The 16,868-nt window shown below is 51.3% G+C and overlaps 1 protein-coding gene across 1 annotated transcript in view; it reads right to left on the bottom strand.

Annotated features, from left to right (window-relative positions):
• Positions 1-16,868, bottom strand: part of DSCAML1 (DS cell adhesion molecule like 1) — a 366,392-nt gene that overhangs the window by 100,246 nt on the left and 249,278 nt on the right. The gene's annotated exons all lie outside the window — the stretch shown is intronic.

Genomic DNA, 16,868 nt, shown 5'->3' on the forward strand with positions numbered 1-16,868 from the left:
TGGCATGCAGGATCCTTAGTTGTGGCATGGGGGATCCAGTTCCCTAACCAAGGATCAAACCCAGGCCCCTTGCATTGGGAACACAGAGTCTTAGCCAGTGGACCACTAGGGAAGTCCCCATCATTCAAGGCAAAGGCGCTTGCGCTGTTTTACTTTCCCTGTCCTCTCTGTAGTCTCACTGCCGTGACTTGGCTGGGAAGTGGAAAGGACAGAGTAGTTTCACCCATCTGGCTGATTATAAGACTCTACTGCGAGGTAGAGTGGATTTCCTCATCCAAGATCCTAAGGCAAACCCTGAACTTGAGCTAGTTATGGCTGGTTTTTTTTTGTTTTTTGTTTTTTGCTTTTTTTTTAGGGCTGATTTTAAAATGGGGAGAATATGGACTCAAGGTTGGGGAAAGGCTTGTATTTGGCTTTGGGACTCTCTAAGCTTGCGGTCTCCCACCCAAGATCCAGCCAGATTGAGATGGAGAGGCTAACCTAGGGTCCCTCAGCCTTGCTCTCTGAGGGCATAGCTGCTTCCCCAGGCAGACACAGAAGAGCCCAGGCTGCCATTTCCACCAGAGGGGGCATCAGAATCAGGACAGTGATGATGACTTACAAGAAAGCTGCTGGAGAGAGGGTAATGCTGACCTCAGACAAAGGACTTGCTAACACCAGACTGCCAGGCTTTCACAAGGAAACATTTTGGGGAGCCCCATCCACTTCAAATCCTGTTATTTGAGGTCTGCTTCCTCCCACCTGGGGGCTGAGTGAACCTTCTCAGTCAAGAGCTCTGACACTCTCCCGTTAGTATTCTGTGGTGTCTCATCCTGCCAAGCAAAAGCCCAAGATCTCAGCACCATGGACAGGGACCTCCTGAAAGGACATTTTCCAACAATGAAACCTGTAGATCTGCAGGGTTGAAAAGCTGAATGCATTTGACTGCATCTTTGACAAAGCTTCTCTGGCTTTCATGTGAATACCTCCAGGGCTGGGGAACTCACTACCTCATTCAGTGACCCACTGCAAAGTTGACGGTGCTGACTTGGAGAAAGATCTTCCTTGGTCACAACTGGTCTCCATGGGTCCTGGTTTCTACTCATTGGAGCCCTACAGAGCAGCCTAAACTCATGTGACTGATACACTCCCTCACACACTGGAAGGCAGCAATCAGGCTGTTTGACTTTTCATGAGTCTTAAGGATTATATTTTTTTAATTGTTATATAGTAGGGTTTCAAACAGCTTCTTCAATCTAGTTGATCTCTGGCTTCTTAATAAACTTTGGTTTATCTACAAATTTCTTAATTTTTCCTCCCTCTTTCCCACTTCCCCCACCCCCCTTCTCTTCTCTCCCTTCCATATACCTTTGTACATGACCAGGTCTCCTGGAGAAGGAAATGGCAGCCCACCCCAGTATGCTTGCTGGGAAATACCATGGACAGAAGAGCCTGGCGAGCTACAGTCCAAGGGGTCACAAAGAGTCAGACACGATTTAGAGACTGAACAGCAGACCTGCTAGGTGCCAGGCATTTTGCTGAGGGTGGGGTCTAACAAACAGCTTATCTGAGCAGGGCAGAATAGAGCAGGGCTACCAACTACCCACCTAAGCTGCATTAACTTTTCAGGGGGAATTGAGTAGGGATGAGGGGAAAGATCAATTTTACTACTGCTTCATACTCTGATTTAAAGGTCCTTGTCATGTGTCCACAAGCTATACCTAGGCTACCTTCCTTCTCTCCACTCTTGGACACTCTTGGCTAAGTGGGTCTGGGTCTGGGACTTCATGCAGATCCCCACCGAGTAGCATCTTGTTGGATTTCCTTAGAGGAACACTTGGCCAGCTGGAAGGCTGCCTGGAGCTTGTGGACCCCCGCCCTGCCCCCTCCAACACGAAGACCATGCCGTGTAGACCCCCACTCAGCACTGTGGGTAAAAAAAGAAAAGGAGGCAGGAAGGAGCCGGCTCTGCTGCCAGCAGTCAGAGGACCTGCAGGAAGCATGGAGGAAGCCAGGCTCCCCACCCAGACTCTGCACCTGCTGCTTTGTCTCCATGTTGTGACATCCCAAAGTCAAACGTGGAAGCGCTCTTGTAATTTATTATGTAACTGCGGCTGGAATGCAGGACGACTGGAGGGTGTTGCTGCCAATCAGAAGTACGAGGGTTGGAGGTGGTGGGATGAGGAAAAACAGGAAACGCCCGAAAATCAGCCCTAGTGGCCCACAGGTGCTCCAGCCTGGATAGCCAGGACCCTGTTATCCTCAGATCGACACCAGCAATGGTGCACTTGGCCCTGAGGAATTTTAAGTTGGGGAGGGGTGCTGTGGTGATGGTGGTGGGGATCTGAGGTTTCTATAGCAACAAGCAGCTGCTGCATCTGATGTTTCACATCCTTCATTGTCCTCATTTTCCCCCTCCCTTCCCCCCTTCTTGTGCATATTTAATTGCAGTAACATTTCCAGATACAGTGTATCGCTCCTCCTGAAACAAAGGCAGGCTGCAGTCAGGGGGATGCATGGCGAGTAAGAGGGGAGGGAGAAATCAGGGGTATTATGTTAATCCCCACTGGGGGGACGTGTGCGACATCAGTTCTGCATGTTTGATGAGAATCAGATGATGGGCCCTGCTGGGGAAGGATGGAGAAGGGGGCCTGTGGAGTGAGAGGCATTCGGTGTGGAGGGGGAGGAGGCACAGTCTGCTGGTGGGGGGTTCAGAGGGTCCGGGACTCCAAACACAGCTAGCCTCCGAGGCTGGCTCCAGGGGGCTGCCCTGGCAGTCTGGCAGCTCATCCTCTGCAGCCCAGTGGGACCACCTGTCCTTGGATTGGGGAGAGGAGCCATTATCATCCCAATGTCTTGGTTTCTCCTCCTTGGGGTAGGCTGCGTCCAGCTGGAGGAAAGATGGAGTAGTAGGCAGGACCACCATGTCTGGCCTCCACCCTGAGGCCACTTGGACATGTGTGTCTGGGAGCATTTTTGGTTGTTACCAAAACTTAGGGGTGTGCTAATGACATTTAGTGGTCAAGTCAGAGTGACAACAACTGTTGTACTCTAAATGTCAAGAGTGTGCTCACGGAGGGTCATTTTCCCTTAGGCTCTAGGATGAGGGCATGGAACTGTGCTGCAGTGTGGACTCTGCCTTTGGCGATGCCTGTCTGTCACATCTCAAAGTCTGCAGTATCGTCTGTGAACACACCCAAGACCGGGGAGTGCTGTGCGTGGTTAATGAATCCTTTTCTTTCTATTATTACTTGAATACTCTACTATCCTTTCTCCTGGTGATCTGGTTTATGGAGCACCCATTACATGTTAGGCCAAGGACTTTATGAACATTATCTCATTTAATCCCCACACTCCTTTGGAATGGATATTATTGTTGTTACTAACCAAAGCACAGAGAGGTTAAATAAACCACCCACAGTCACACAGCAAATAAGGTGTAGCGCCTAGACCATTAGTCTACTTTCTACATTCCTCTAAAGCTCTGTGCTACGCTGACTCTCCCAGAATAACAGCACCTCTTATAGAGACATACATTTAGCCAGCCTCTGCTTGATTGCTTCTATCGGAGGGGTCTTCACTTCCTCACAAAGGCACACTCATCCATTCGATAGTTTGGCTCCATTTATCAAGTCTCCATGGAGCATCCCTGTGTGCTCAACTGGGTTCCATGGGGAAGTCCTGAATCTGGCTTCTGCCCTCTGGGATTCCACAGTTAGAAGAATGTTCTTCTACCAGGGAAGCTTGAGCCTTTAGTAATGGGGGCTGGTAAAGGGTGTGGAGGGGGCTCAATGGAAGCCATTAGTGAGAAGAGGAAGATAAAGAGGGGCCAAGACACCCAGCATTGGGGACAAGCCCAGGACTGAGACTTAGGAGACTGAATTTGCACCCTAGCTCCGCCACTAATGAGGAGGCATATCCTGGGTGGAATAGTGTCCCCCACAAAAGTGTCCATACAGAGCTTGTGAATGCAAACAGAATCAAGTTAAAATGAGATCATAATGGAATAAGGTCAATCCCAAATCCAGTATGACTGATGTCCTTATAAGAAGAGGGAAATTTGGACACAGGCAGGGACATACAGGGAGAAGGCCTGTGAAGATGGAGGTGGAGATTGCAGTGATGTAACTATGAGCAGAGAAAACCAAGGACCGGACTTCCCTGGTGGTCCAGTGGTTAAGCCTCCATGCTTCCAATGTATGGGTTTGATATCTGGTTGGGGAACTAAGATCCCATATGTTGGGTGGCATGGTCAAAAAAAAAAAAAAAAAAGCCAAGGATTGCCAGTGACCCCAGAAACCAGACAAGAGGCAAGAAAAGATTCCTCACTGCCCGCCCCCCCACCACCCCCACCTCTGTGAGCCTGCAGAGGGAGCAGGGCCCTGCCCACACCTTGATCTTGGACTTTTGGCCTCCAGAATCGTGACACAGTGAATCTCTGTGGCTTTAAGCCACCCCTTTGTGGTCATTTGTTTAGGCAGCCCTGGGAAATGGATGCAGGGTGACCCGAGGGAAGTCCAGTCCTCTCTCAGGCCCTCAGCTTCCCCACCCGTACAAAGAGGGAAAAGGTGGAGGAGATATGTGTTTTTAACTATGTTTGTATATTAGAATCATCTAAGGAGCTTTTAAAATTAAACTCAGAATCTCTAGGGGTGTGGCCTGGAAATTGGTATTTTTAAAAAGCTTTCTGGGTGATGTAATGTGAAGCCAGGGTGGAGAACCACTGGATTAACTAAACTGTAAGGCCCTTCACTCTGACAGTGGATGTCTCTATATCACACCAGACTTCTCTGAGTCCCATTTCTGCTTCAGGAAAATGCAGATAATAAATAATAGGACTTAGGTCACACAGTTGTTGGAAGTATTGGAAGAACTAGATGAAAGATGAGTTACTGCATGGGACCGTCTCCAGCACTTGGGTGGTACTCGTTAAATGTCAGCACAAGTGGCTCCATCTCAAGAGATGGAGGGCTGGCCACTGTTGGGGGCTCTCTGCCCCCTCCCATGGCCAGGTTTCTTGCAGTCTCCCCCTTCCTCTCAGGAACCTGGAACTAAAGGAGGCCCTTCTTGGCCATTCAGAGGCCCTGGACACAAGTGATAACTGAGCTGACAGCAACTTTTCTGTCTTTTTCCAAGAGGTCAGAGAGCTGGGCCTTGGAGACTCCCTGGAGCTGTAGTAATCACAGAGAGGTAATGCTCAGAAACCTCAGGGCTCCTGGCGGCCCTTGAAGGCTGGGGGAGAAAAATCTGCCCTCTGCAATGGTGGGCCCCTCTCTCTCCCTGCTCTCGGAAGGCGTGAGTTGGTAGGGAGAGGGTCCTAGGCAGAGGAGCGGGGGTGGTGAGGGTTTGCTGGAAGGTGTGAACTGGACAGATCCCACCCAGCCTCTAGAGCAAAGGAGGAAATGGAGCAGGACAGCAGCTTCTTTACTGGCCTCCCTGCTTCTGCTCCCACTCCATCTGTTCCCAGCAGGCCGCCAGAGTGATGCTTTAAAGCCTCAGTCAGATTCACGCAGCTCCTTTGCTTAAAGCCCTCCAATAGTTTCCCATTTCATTCAGTGCGAAAGCAGTGTTGGTTGCAAAATAGACCCTTGATAAATATCCCCAGAATGCAATGAATAAATACATGAATGAATAAATGAAAGAAACTTCCCCAAATTCTACCGTTGTTTAATCCTCATGTGCGACTCAGAAAAACCAGCTCCCAGCTCTAAATTTGCCTCCTCCAGGAAGCCTTCCCAGACTAGCCCACTCCCATTTCTGAGTGTTTCTATGTCTGGCAAACCTCTTGCCACTGCTAATCATTTCCTCTACTCAATTAGACCTTCAAAAATAACTATTTGTGAACATTCAAAAGTCAAGATTTAATGGTATGGTAATTCCTTAAAAAAATTAAAAATAGAATTACTATATGATCCAGCAACTCCACTTCTGGGAATATATCCAAAAGAATTGAAAGCAGGGTGTTGAAAAGATACCTGTTTACCCCTGTTTATAGCAGCATTACTCACAATAGCCAAGAGAAGGAAGCAAGACAAGTGTCCATTGATGGGTGAATGGATAAAGAAAATGAGGTCTATACATACAATGGAATATTACTCAGCCTTTAAAAGGAAGGAAATTCTGTCACATTGCTGTAACACGGACGAACCTTGAGGACATCATGTAAGTGAAATAAGCCAGACACAAAGGGACAAATACAGTACGACCCTACTTATAAGAGGTACCTACAATAGTGAGATTCCCCGACACAGAGAGAATGGTGGTTGCCAAGGGCTAGACAGAGGGTGGAATGAGTTGTTTAACGTGTTTCTTGCTGTTGTTCAGCCACCAAGTCGTGTCCAACTCTTTGGAACCCCATGGATTGCAGCAAGCCAGGCCTCCCTGTCCCTCACTAACTCCTGGAGTTTGCCCAAGTCCATGTCCATTGAATCAGTGTTACCATCCAACCCTCTCATCGGTGATGTTAAACATTAGTGAACTTTAAGCTGAAACGCTACTGAACACTTAAAATGGTTAAGATGTAAAATTTTACATGTATTTTACCACAATTAACATGTTAAAAGTCAAGATTATGAAGAACTGGAATGAGTGTGTTTGATAGGTAGTGAGTGTCTTGTCACCAGAGGTAATTCAGTAGAGGCTGAAGAAGCACTGAGATACTGCAAAGAAGATGTAAGTATTAAGTGAGGGAAATAAACTGATACTCTTTAAGTTTCCTTCCTCCTAGCAATTTAAAAATTCTTAGCTTAAAGAAAGCTGAGTGGCGAGACCTCTTGAACATCATCTGTTACAGTGGTTTTTCAAGTCAAATCAGTGTGCATGTGCTCATTTCTACCCCCAGGCCTTTTGGGGTAGAAATGGCATGCTCTTTCCTTGACTCACACCCCGTCCCATTCAGTCTCAGCTGAAATGCCAGCTCCTTGGAGAGGCCTTGCCTGACCCCTTTATCAAAATTCTTGTCTTCAGAGCACATGGTGTTGAGAGAAGGAGTTATTTTAGCATCCAACTCCAGAATGTGCCTGGCTCACTAGATGCTCAGTTAGCACGTGCTGACTGAATGAATCCTGCAGCAGAGCAGGCACGCCCAATGGGCTGAGACTGCTGCACCTCAGGCCTGGGTCCTGCGCCGAGGTCCCTCCCACCCTGGGGTCTCTTCCCCCTCTAACCCCTGCTGCCACACTGCAATGATTTGGGCCGCTGCTCCCCCGTGAGGCCACTGATCCTTGTCTCAGTCCCCTAGCTCCAAGCTGAGACACTAAAACCAGACTGAGCTAAAAAAAAAAAAAAAAAAAAAAGGAGATAAACAGTGACCAGAGCTGGGCAATCTGGAGTGTACACCTTGGCTGACTCATCTTCAGGGTCAGCCCCCAACCCAGGGGGTGACTCTACACTGCCTAGGAGCTCCTAAAACACGTGGGGACACACGGAGGCTAGGCCCAGGGAGAGGGAGGGACAAGGACACCTCCTCTCTAGCTGGCCTGAAGCTCAACCCCCATTATCCGTCCCTGATCAAGACCTGCCTCCTCCTTAGGAGACTGGAGCAGAAACGCTGCCCTCGCCCACTAACAGAGCTCGCTGTTCCAGGATGGAACCACATGAGAGTCCCAGGGGCCGACAGTCAGACGAGGTAACGTAATACAGCCATGGTGGCAGCGTGGCACCCCGCCCCTCTGCAAACAGGTGGGCTCAAGAACTGAACTGCCCTGAGTGACTCCGTCTCTCCTGCCTTGGGGTGAGTTCAGTCTGCTGCATCTTAGAGGCTTCCAGAGCTGGGCCTTTGAGAAAGGAACCTTGTGTCCAGGGACCTGTAGCAGCTTGTTGTCGCTCAGTCGTGTCTGACTCTTTGTGACCCCGTGGACTGTAGTCCGCCAGGCTCCTCTGTCCATGGGGATTCTCCAGGCAAGAGTACTGGAGTGGGTTGCCATTTCCTCCTTCAGGGGATCTTCCCCAGGGATCGACTCCACGTCTTCAGCATCTGCAGGTGGGAGCCACCAGGGAAGCCCCACGCAGCAGCTCAGGAGGGGCCTGTGCTACAGTGGGTGTATGGAGCACTGTATTTGGAGCCAGAAATGGGAGATTTGAGACCTACCAACCTACCGGTGTGTGGATTTAGGAAAACCCCTTAATGTTTCTGGGATTCTGATCTCTCATCTCCAAACTGGGGATCCTCACCCCTGGTGTCTCTGGGCTCACAGGGTTCTTTTGTAGTGTCCATGTGATGATGGCCATGAAAGGGCTTTGTGACCTGTACTGCACTGTACACATGTAAGGAGAGGCTATTACCATAAGAAGTAATAACATACTTCATGTTGTTGCATAATATGAAGCATGTAAAAGCACAGGGCATACGTGTCCATGACACGTCTGTGGGGTGTAGGTATTTGTGCAGGCATTGTGTTGAATGAATAAGTCCTGGCAGTAGAGAGAAGCTGGGGGTGGGTGACCCTGACAAGGAAGGTCCCAGGAAGCAACGGGAGGTGTGGAGTAGGGGGAGAGAGGCAGGAGGGATGTATGAAGCTTTTCTCTGAGATCAGGCTTTGGTCTCTTTGGTTCTCTTGTGTGAGAAGAGACAATCTGTCAAGCCCAGAGTTTCCCAGGGTGGCCTCAGGATGCCTCATTTGGCCCCCAGGGAACTCCCACTTCCCCCCCCCCCACCCCCCAAAAAAAAACCTGCAGTCAATACAGGTTACCAGTTCCTGCTCTATCCAATAGAGATTTACAAAACAGAGGGGTCCTCCTGCTGCTTGGAGCCTGTGGGTGGTTCTTGAGACTAAGGAGATGACTCACCCCAGTGGCAGGACTGCTGTCTCCTCCCAGGGCAGGTGGGTGGGGGTGATCAGTTCTTCAGGGCTGGCAGGGTTAGCCCTGTTGGGGGCCCGGCACCAGGGCAGCCTACGGGCACCTATTTGAGGCTGACTCTGCGAAGCACCCTCCTCTCATTCCTTTGTGATTCCTGCTGATGGTGAGGGCCCTGGGGGAACCTGCCAGCCCGGGTTTGGAGAGCCCAAAGGAAGCCAAGGCCCGGTTCTGCCTCCTCTGCTTTCCTTGCACACTTGGACCCCAGGATGTAATCCCATCACCCGAGACCCCCAGGAAGAGAGCTACAGCATAGTGGAGATGCTACGGGGGAGTCTGGAGTCAAGTCCTGGCTCTGGCTGGCCTGCTTTAAGTCCTAGATCCGCCCAGTTACGGACTGATTTGTGTCCCCGCAAAATTCCCCTGTTGAAGCCTTACCCCACAGTGGGACTGTTTTGGGACATTAGGCCTTTAAAGAGGTAACTGAGTTTAAATGCTGTCATAAGGGTCCCTAATACAATATGACAGGCGTCCTGATAGGAAGAAGAGATGCCAGGGATGTGAGGGCACAGAGGGCGGACCATGTTGGGGAGGGCGACCGTCTCAAAGCCAAGGAGAGAGGGCCCAGTATTGCGAACTTGGGCTTCCAGCATCCAGAGCTATGAGAACTACATTTCTGTTGCTTCAGCCACCTGGTCTGGTATTTTGTCATGGAAGCCCTAGAAGATGAATGTACTCCTCCTCCTGACATGCTATTCCCTGAGGACCCTCAGTGCTAAGATTCTGGAGTTGGGTCGTGCTCCATAAGACACCAGGGTGAGGACTGGAGGGCAGGAATGGGGAGGAGGACAGGGACGAGCTGGTCCTGACGGGCATCAGGTGGATCTCACAGGCTGGGTCAGAGAGTGAGAGCGTGAGAGGTGGGGAGAGACTGGTCCCCAGACCCCTCAGGGCGCCGAGAGCAGAGGGAGGGATGAGGTGGGCAGGGCACCAGAGTAGGGAATGGGGCTGCGATCACTCAGGGAGCCTTGTCCACACTCGGCATCAACCATTCAGCCTGACCTGCGGCTGCATGGGGCATCCGAGGGAGCTGAGAGAGGGTCACACAGCCAGTCTGGGTCAGAGTAGAGCTGTCGGAAGAGGTCTCCTGTCTCCAGACCCACTGCTCTTTCCCCACAGAACTGAAATCAGGCAGACTGAACATATCTGGGTTGTAGGGAGCCTGGATGGACGGAGGGTGGGGCCTTTGGTATGCAACTTAACAACCTCTGAGGGACAGGTGACAGGTGACTGCTTTCTGGCACAGGGGCTCTCAGGTGCTTGGAAAGACACCATGATCTTGTATTCATCTCCAAAGCCATGATGCCAGGCTGGGCAGGGGGCTAGCATGACAGGTTCCAAGTGGCACCACCTCCCACATGTGTCCCCAGGGGCCTGTGGGAACAGCCTCTGCCCCTCCTCTACCACCGCCACCTCTGAGAAGAGATGGCGAGTGGTCAGGGAAGAAGATGTGGAACTAAGGGACGATGCCTGTTTCTGCCCCATAGGAGGGATCAGCTGGAGAAGGAAACCGAAACCCACTCTGTTATTTTTGCCTGGAGAATCCCATGGCCAGAGGAGCCTGGCGGGCTACAGTCCACGGGGTCGCAAAGAGTCAGACACGACTGAGCGAAACGAGGAGGAGGAGGAAGAGGGATCAGCCAGATCCCCATCTTCAGCTCTGCCTTCGGGGCTCTATAGGAGATGGGGTTCCTGCAGGGACAGGTGTCTGAAGTCTCGGGAGGACCCGGCAAGCTGACAGCATGATGGAGCAGAGAAAGTCTGGCCTGAGTGAGATGCAGGGTTGGAACTGTGCTCCTCTCTCAAGCTGAATGATGCTGGATGAGTCACAGAATCTCTCTGAACCTGTTTCCTAGGAGAGTGAAAAACGTCAATGAACATGTCCAGCACAGTACCTGGCACACAAAAGGTCAGTGGTTACTGAAGGTCTGAACGATTGAATGAATAAATGAATGTATAACTCTCATAAGGTGAGCAAGCTCAGAACTTGATTGAGGTCTCAGACCCCAAGCCAACCATTCCTAGCACCTCCCAACTGCCCACAACTGGCCTCTCATAGCTGGGAGAATGTAAATTTCCAGGAAGACCAGGCTCAGCTCCCCAGGAGCCTGCTGACTGACCTCTCTGGGCAGCGGAGATCTAGAAGGGGGTCTGTGCTGTGTCTGGAGCAGCGCCCAGGGAGCTGGGGTTACCACAGTGGGAGCGCGGATGGAGAGTCTCGGGGAGGGGAAACTGGAGAGGGCCAGGGGCTAGCTTCTCTCTCTGCCTGAGTCCTTTCCTCTAAACACAGCTCTATCTCCCCGCACCACAGGATTAGCACACATCTCTCATTCTCCTATTGCAACAAGATTTTATTTCTAATTATGCTGTAATAAAACTGGAGCGCTCCCAGGCTTCCTTTCAAATGACTTGTACACACACTACCGATCGGATCCTCCTCGGCCCCATTGTAATAGCATTTCCCTGACATTCATTAGACATGCATGAGAGGGGCGCTTTAAGAATAGAATTGCATTTAAATGGATTTGCTGAGAGAGGAAGATGAAAAAAAAAGAGGCGAGCGGTGGGGGGAGACGGAGAGGGAGAGAGGTTTGTTGAACAAACTATGGAAACAAGATGCCATAATAACAGGGTGCTGAAATAAGCCTCTTTCTTCTCAGCCCTCCTCCTGCCGCACATGGTGGAGCCCAGCCGGGGAGCAGTGGCCTCCAACCTTCCCCCTGGAGCCCCCACCCCCACTTTTATGGTGCCCACTGCGGGGGTTACGCAGCTCCTTGCGCCCTGTGGCAGATGCTCATGGTGTAATAGAAATAACTGTTATTACAATTTGGGAAGGCTGCCTTGCTTCGACAGAACCCCAGTAGCCAGGCTGTCGCCTGCAGGAGCGGGGAGGGATGGTCACCGTCTCCCTGCCTCCATCAACCTCCATGCTCGTCTTCAAGACCCTCACCCCGCTGTCCCTCCCTCTGAATGGCCACCCACACCCAGAATCCCCATGAGCTGCAGAGTAGCTGGCATTTTTCTTTCACCCTGGTTGGCTCTGAAGCGTCAGACACAGGAGATCCATTCTGACCCCAGGGCCTTGCTCTCTGCTCCCCACTGCCTCCCCAGAGCTCGGGCTTGCCCCATAGCACACACACTGGGTGTACCATAAATGCCCTACTATGGATCAAGGGCCTGCCTACTATGTGTCCATACCCACTGGTGGTCTCACCTAATTTATTCCCCTTCACTATAGCATCTGATCTCACTGAAAATCATCCTGTGGCTTCCCATTTTTCTTAGGATGAAGACCCAAATGCTTAACAGGGCGGCAGAGGCCTGCCATCCTTCCTCTGGCCCTCCTTCGTTCCACCTCTGGCCCTGGCCCCAGCTCCAGCCACCACGGCCTTCCTCTGTCCTCCACAGTGCCCGGCTTCCGCCTCCTCCCCGTGCTTTGCTGCTGCTCAGAACACTTCTCTCACCTCCTTCCCAAAGTTCCCGCTGCCCCCATCCCCCAGAGCTCAGCTCACACTCCCTTCTGCAAGAAGACGCTCCCACCTGTCTTCCGTCTCCTGTCCTCTTCTCTAAACACTTGTCGCTCAAGACCTGGCACTGTCCCAAGACTGCAAGCTGGTTGAGGGCAGGGCAGGGTGGGTCCTGGCTGCTGCTGTGATTCCATCCCGGCTCTGGGGTAAAGGCTCAACACAATGGGAAGGAAAACGCACTGTGCTGGGGGCTTTCTCCTTTCATCTCGTCTTACTGTGGCAGAGGATTTTTCTTCTCAAAAAGATGAAGACACTGAGAATCAGAGGGTTCAAAGCAACCAGCCCCAAATCACAAAGCAGAGCTATCTGAACCCAAAGCTGTGCTTTTGCTCTGATGCATCCTGGCACCACGGGCATTCCCACTGGTCCCTTTCTGCATTGAGGGCCATCCACTCCCCTGCACTCAGCGAGGTCCTTCTCAAGCCCTCCTTCTTCTAGAAGGCCCCTAGAGAGTCCAGCTAGTGCAGACCGTCTCCCCTTCTGCAGACTCAGATTCTGGGGCTGCACCCTGGGACCCAGAAGGGCCTCTAGTTTCCCATTTGGATGTTCCCACCTGCTCCGCGGGATCATTCTTGTACCCCCAGTAGATTGCAGGTGCCTTAAAGAGCGCATGCATCACTCTTCTGAACCCCCAGTACCTCTGGGCTAGGGCTGCAAATACACACCTGACAGAGCACAGACCTGCAGGTGGGAGAGCCGCCCTGCCACTTAGTACCTGCAGGGCCCAGAGAGGGACCCTCAGCCTCAGCCCCTCGTCCACAAGGTGGTGCTGAGGACACTGGGGCCTGTGAGGCCTCTGGTCTGCAGCAGAGACAGTGCCCCACAGAAGCTCACGCTTCCCCTTGTCCTGTTCCTTCCCTGGGGCTCTGTTTGGTGACGATGGGGATGAGAAAGCTGATCTGACAGTGTCCCAGAAGGGGGTGTGGCTAAAAGGGACACAGTACCATGGCCTCTCGAAGTCATCTTATGTGGCTCCAGGGGCCCTGCACAGCAGTGGAGACCATCCTTCTGTCCTTCCTGTCTTTGCCTCCAGACTCACCACCTTCCCGCCCCCAGGCCTGCTTCAGAGGCCTTCAGTGTCACACGCTGCAGAGACAATGCTCCCACGATGAGCGGTCAGAGCCCCCAAGGGCTGAGAGCGGCTGGTAGGTTGTTCACCTCTGCCTTCCAGTCCCTGGCACTGCCCAGGCCTGGCCCAGGGTGTGTTCGTGAATGAGACCATGACCTCCATGAAGGCAGGGACTGCTCAGTTTTGTGGACAACAACCTGCACGTGGCGATGCTCAAAAAAATATCTGTTGAGTGAATGAATGATGAATGGGGCGAGCACATGAGTCTCAGCCTTCTTTTCCCCATGGTAAGTACTTAGGCTCTGAAGTCAGCCAAACTTTGGCTCCATCCATGTGATCTTCACAACATACCTGACCCCTCTGATTCCCTTTATTCTTCTCTAAAATTCTGCCAATGATAGTTCCAGTCACACAGAGTTGGAGCTGTTGCAAGGATTAAAGCACCTGACTGGTGCCTGCATGGTGAAAGTTCAAATAAGCAATAGCTCTCATTGCTATGACTACCCAGCTTCCAGGGAAGGGAGATCCATCTAACGTCTACTTCAACCCACTTGGGAGCTTGGAGTGACCACTCATGTTGGTGGTTCTAGATTGTTCCCTAGGCAGTTTTGCTATTTTGAACATCTGTTTTTATTATTTACAGGCTAATCAACGTGACTCTGTGACACACCAGCGATGCCAGCTTATCAGGAAAGGTAGAAATGCTCACAGTCCCATCCACATTTGTATCTCATCAGTTCTCAAAACAAGTCTGTCTCAAAGAAGTGATGTTAACACAGAAGCACTTGCCCCAACTCTTCCGGCGCATTCACTTTCCCCCAGAGCCATGCAATCTCAGCACCTCTGGGCTCTAAATTACATCCTATGTACCTAGGAACCTCCTCTCCCCCATCTAGCCCTCTCTCATCTCTTCCTCCCCTAATTTGTAAGATCTGTACCCCTTACCCAGCTTCCACCAGACACTTGCTTTTTGTTGTTGATTTAAATAATGCATCAGTGGCATCTTCCTTGGTGGCAACACATGGGGGGAGGAAAAGGGGAGGGTGGTCGGGAGGTACTTCTCATTTAAGGACTTTCATTGCGTGCCAAGTCAGGGTGTTAGATGGTTCACATGCCTGGCTCCAGTTTAATCCCAAGAGCAGCAGTAGCATTCCCATTTTACAGATGAGGAGAGTGGGCTCATAGAGATGCAGAAACTTGCCCAAGTCACTCAGCTGGAAAACAACATAACTGGGATTTGAACCCAGCTGGTCTGACTCCACAGCTCCTTGAGGACAGACACCTCAGACCCTGCTATGGGATTTCCATCGGGGGGGTAGGTCTGTTACTGACATGAGCTGCTGACCACAACCATCTTTCAGGGACATACAAACATTGAACGAGAAATGAGAAATAAACAAGGTGAACGCTTCCCCCTTGGCCAGGCACACGGGGAGGGCTACGCTCCTGGTGTGTGTATCTTCCGAGTGTGACACTGGCTCTGGCTACACCCAAGGCCTCTCAGCACAGCTCTGGCCCTGCCAGCTCCCCTGGGCACGCACTGCTACACCCACCTTGCTCAGAGTGGTGCCAACTGCTTGGCTTCCCCACACAATCGGAATTCTGAGCTCATTCCCCACATAGGTGCAATTTCCCACCTCTCGCTCTCTGGCACTTTCTGTGTAATCGATCACAAAATTGTTTCCGAATTAACCTAGATTTAGCTCTAGTCACCCCTCTTCCAACTCCAGTGATTTCCTCTCTACCTCCTGGGTAGGTTACATCCTCCTGGCACCGCCCCCCTGTGCCTCTGCCTCTCCCTGAAAATCGCTTACTGATGCAGAGGCGGGCTTTCTGCCTAGCCTGACCCTCTGCTTTGCTCTCAACCATGGTTTAGGGGCACAGGACAGGCAATTCCTTTCTTCTCCCGCTATCTTTCCTTCGGATTCACCTTATATGCTGCTGCTGCTGCTGCTAAGTTGCTTCAGTCGTGTCCGACTCTGTGCGACCCCATAGACGGCAGCCCACCAGGCTCCCCCGTCCCTGGGATTCTCCAGGCAAGAACACTGGAGTGGATTGCCATTTCCTTCTCCAATGCATGAAAGTGAAAAGTGAAAGTGAAGTCGCTCAGTTGTGTCCAACTCTTAGCAACCCCATGGACTGCAGCCTACCAGGCTCCTCTGTCCATGGGATTTGCCAGGCAAGAGTACTGGAGTAGGGTGCCATCACCTTCTCCATACATGCTGCACTTTCTTTTAATTAATGTTGAAGGGGGCATCAAGATTCCTCTGCACATGTCCCTGAAAGTGTGTAAAGAGAAAGAAATTTGGGAGGACAAAGGTCAGAAGGAATTGGTACTAGGAAAGAGTCTGGGGATGTGAGTCAAAGCCGAAACAATAATTTCTTGGTCAATCCCAAGTATGCCCCACCCTCAGTAGCATTCCTGTCTTGAAAGAGCAGAGAAGGAGAAGAGCATGAATTGAGTTCCTACTGTGTATCAGGTACTATACTCCGTGTGTTACAGACAAGCATCGTCATTCCCAATGTACAGATGAGAAAACTGAGGCTCAGAGAGGCTGGGGAAATTGTGCCACAGACCCAGGAGGTGAACCCAGGTTCAAAGCTTGATACTGTCATCCACTGTACTGAACACTTCTGTATTCTCCTTTTCTAGGATCTTCTGAGGGATGCGTGTGGGGGAGGGGTAGAAAGAAGGCAGTGGGCTGGGGCACTCATCTCGCACTCTTCTGCCAGGTAAGCTCCAGCATGGGCTGTTGGCTCAGTGGTAAAGAACCCGCCTGCCAATGCAGGAGACTGGGTTCGATCTCTAGGTCAGGAAGATCCCCTGGAGAAGGGAATGGAATCCCGTATTCTTGCCTGAGAAATCCCATGGACAGAGGAGCCTGGCAGGCTATAGTCCACAAGGTTGCAAAAAAGTAGGACACGACTTGGCAACTAAAACAAAGCTTCAGAAACATCTGCCTCCTTGGTCTTTAAGCTAAAGGTAATCCCGACCCCAGATCTGGCAGCTGATGTGGGAAGGAGTTGGGGTGGGAGGGGGTGGGTCACAGCAGCAGAAAATCTGAAAGCCGCTGGCTCTGGAGGGAGTGAGCCAGTGAGGGCCTCGGTGTAATTTCACAAGGCCTCGGAGGCCCAGCGGCTGTGGGGGGTGTCCTGGCATATCAGCAGTCACACGATCAAAGAACAAGTAGAAATGAATATTCCTGAGGTGGTCCGGGGCCTCTGATACCAGCAGAAAATTACAGGACATGAGACAGGAGCATTACAGAATGAATGGGAGGGGACGAGAGATTTCCGTGGCTAATCCTGTTAACAAGACAATTTCTTATCAAACTCATTATGCTTTTCAAAAGGAGGGAGCAAGAAGGGGAATGCGAGGTAGGGAGAGTGTGATGGGGGCTGAGCCCTGGAGAAGGAAGGAGAGCTGTGGTTATAGA

Source organism: Bos indicus, chromosome 15 (assembly GCF_029378745.1).
Source record: "Bos indicus isolate NIAB-ARS_2022 breed Sahiwal x Tharparkar chromosome 15, NIAB-ARS_B.indTharparkar_mat_pri_1.0, whole genome shotgun sequence".
In the NCBI taxonomy this organism is placed as follows: domain Eukaryota; kingdom Metazoa; phylum Chordata; class Mammalia; order Artiodactyla; family Bovidae; genus Bos; species Bos indicus.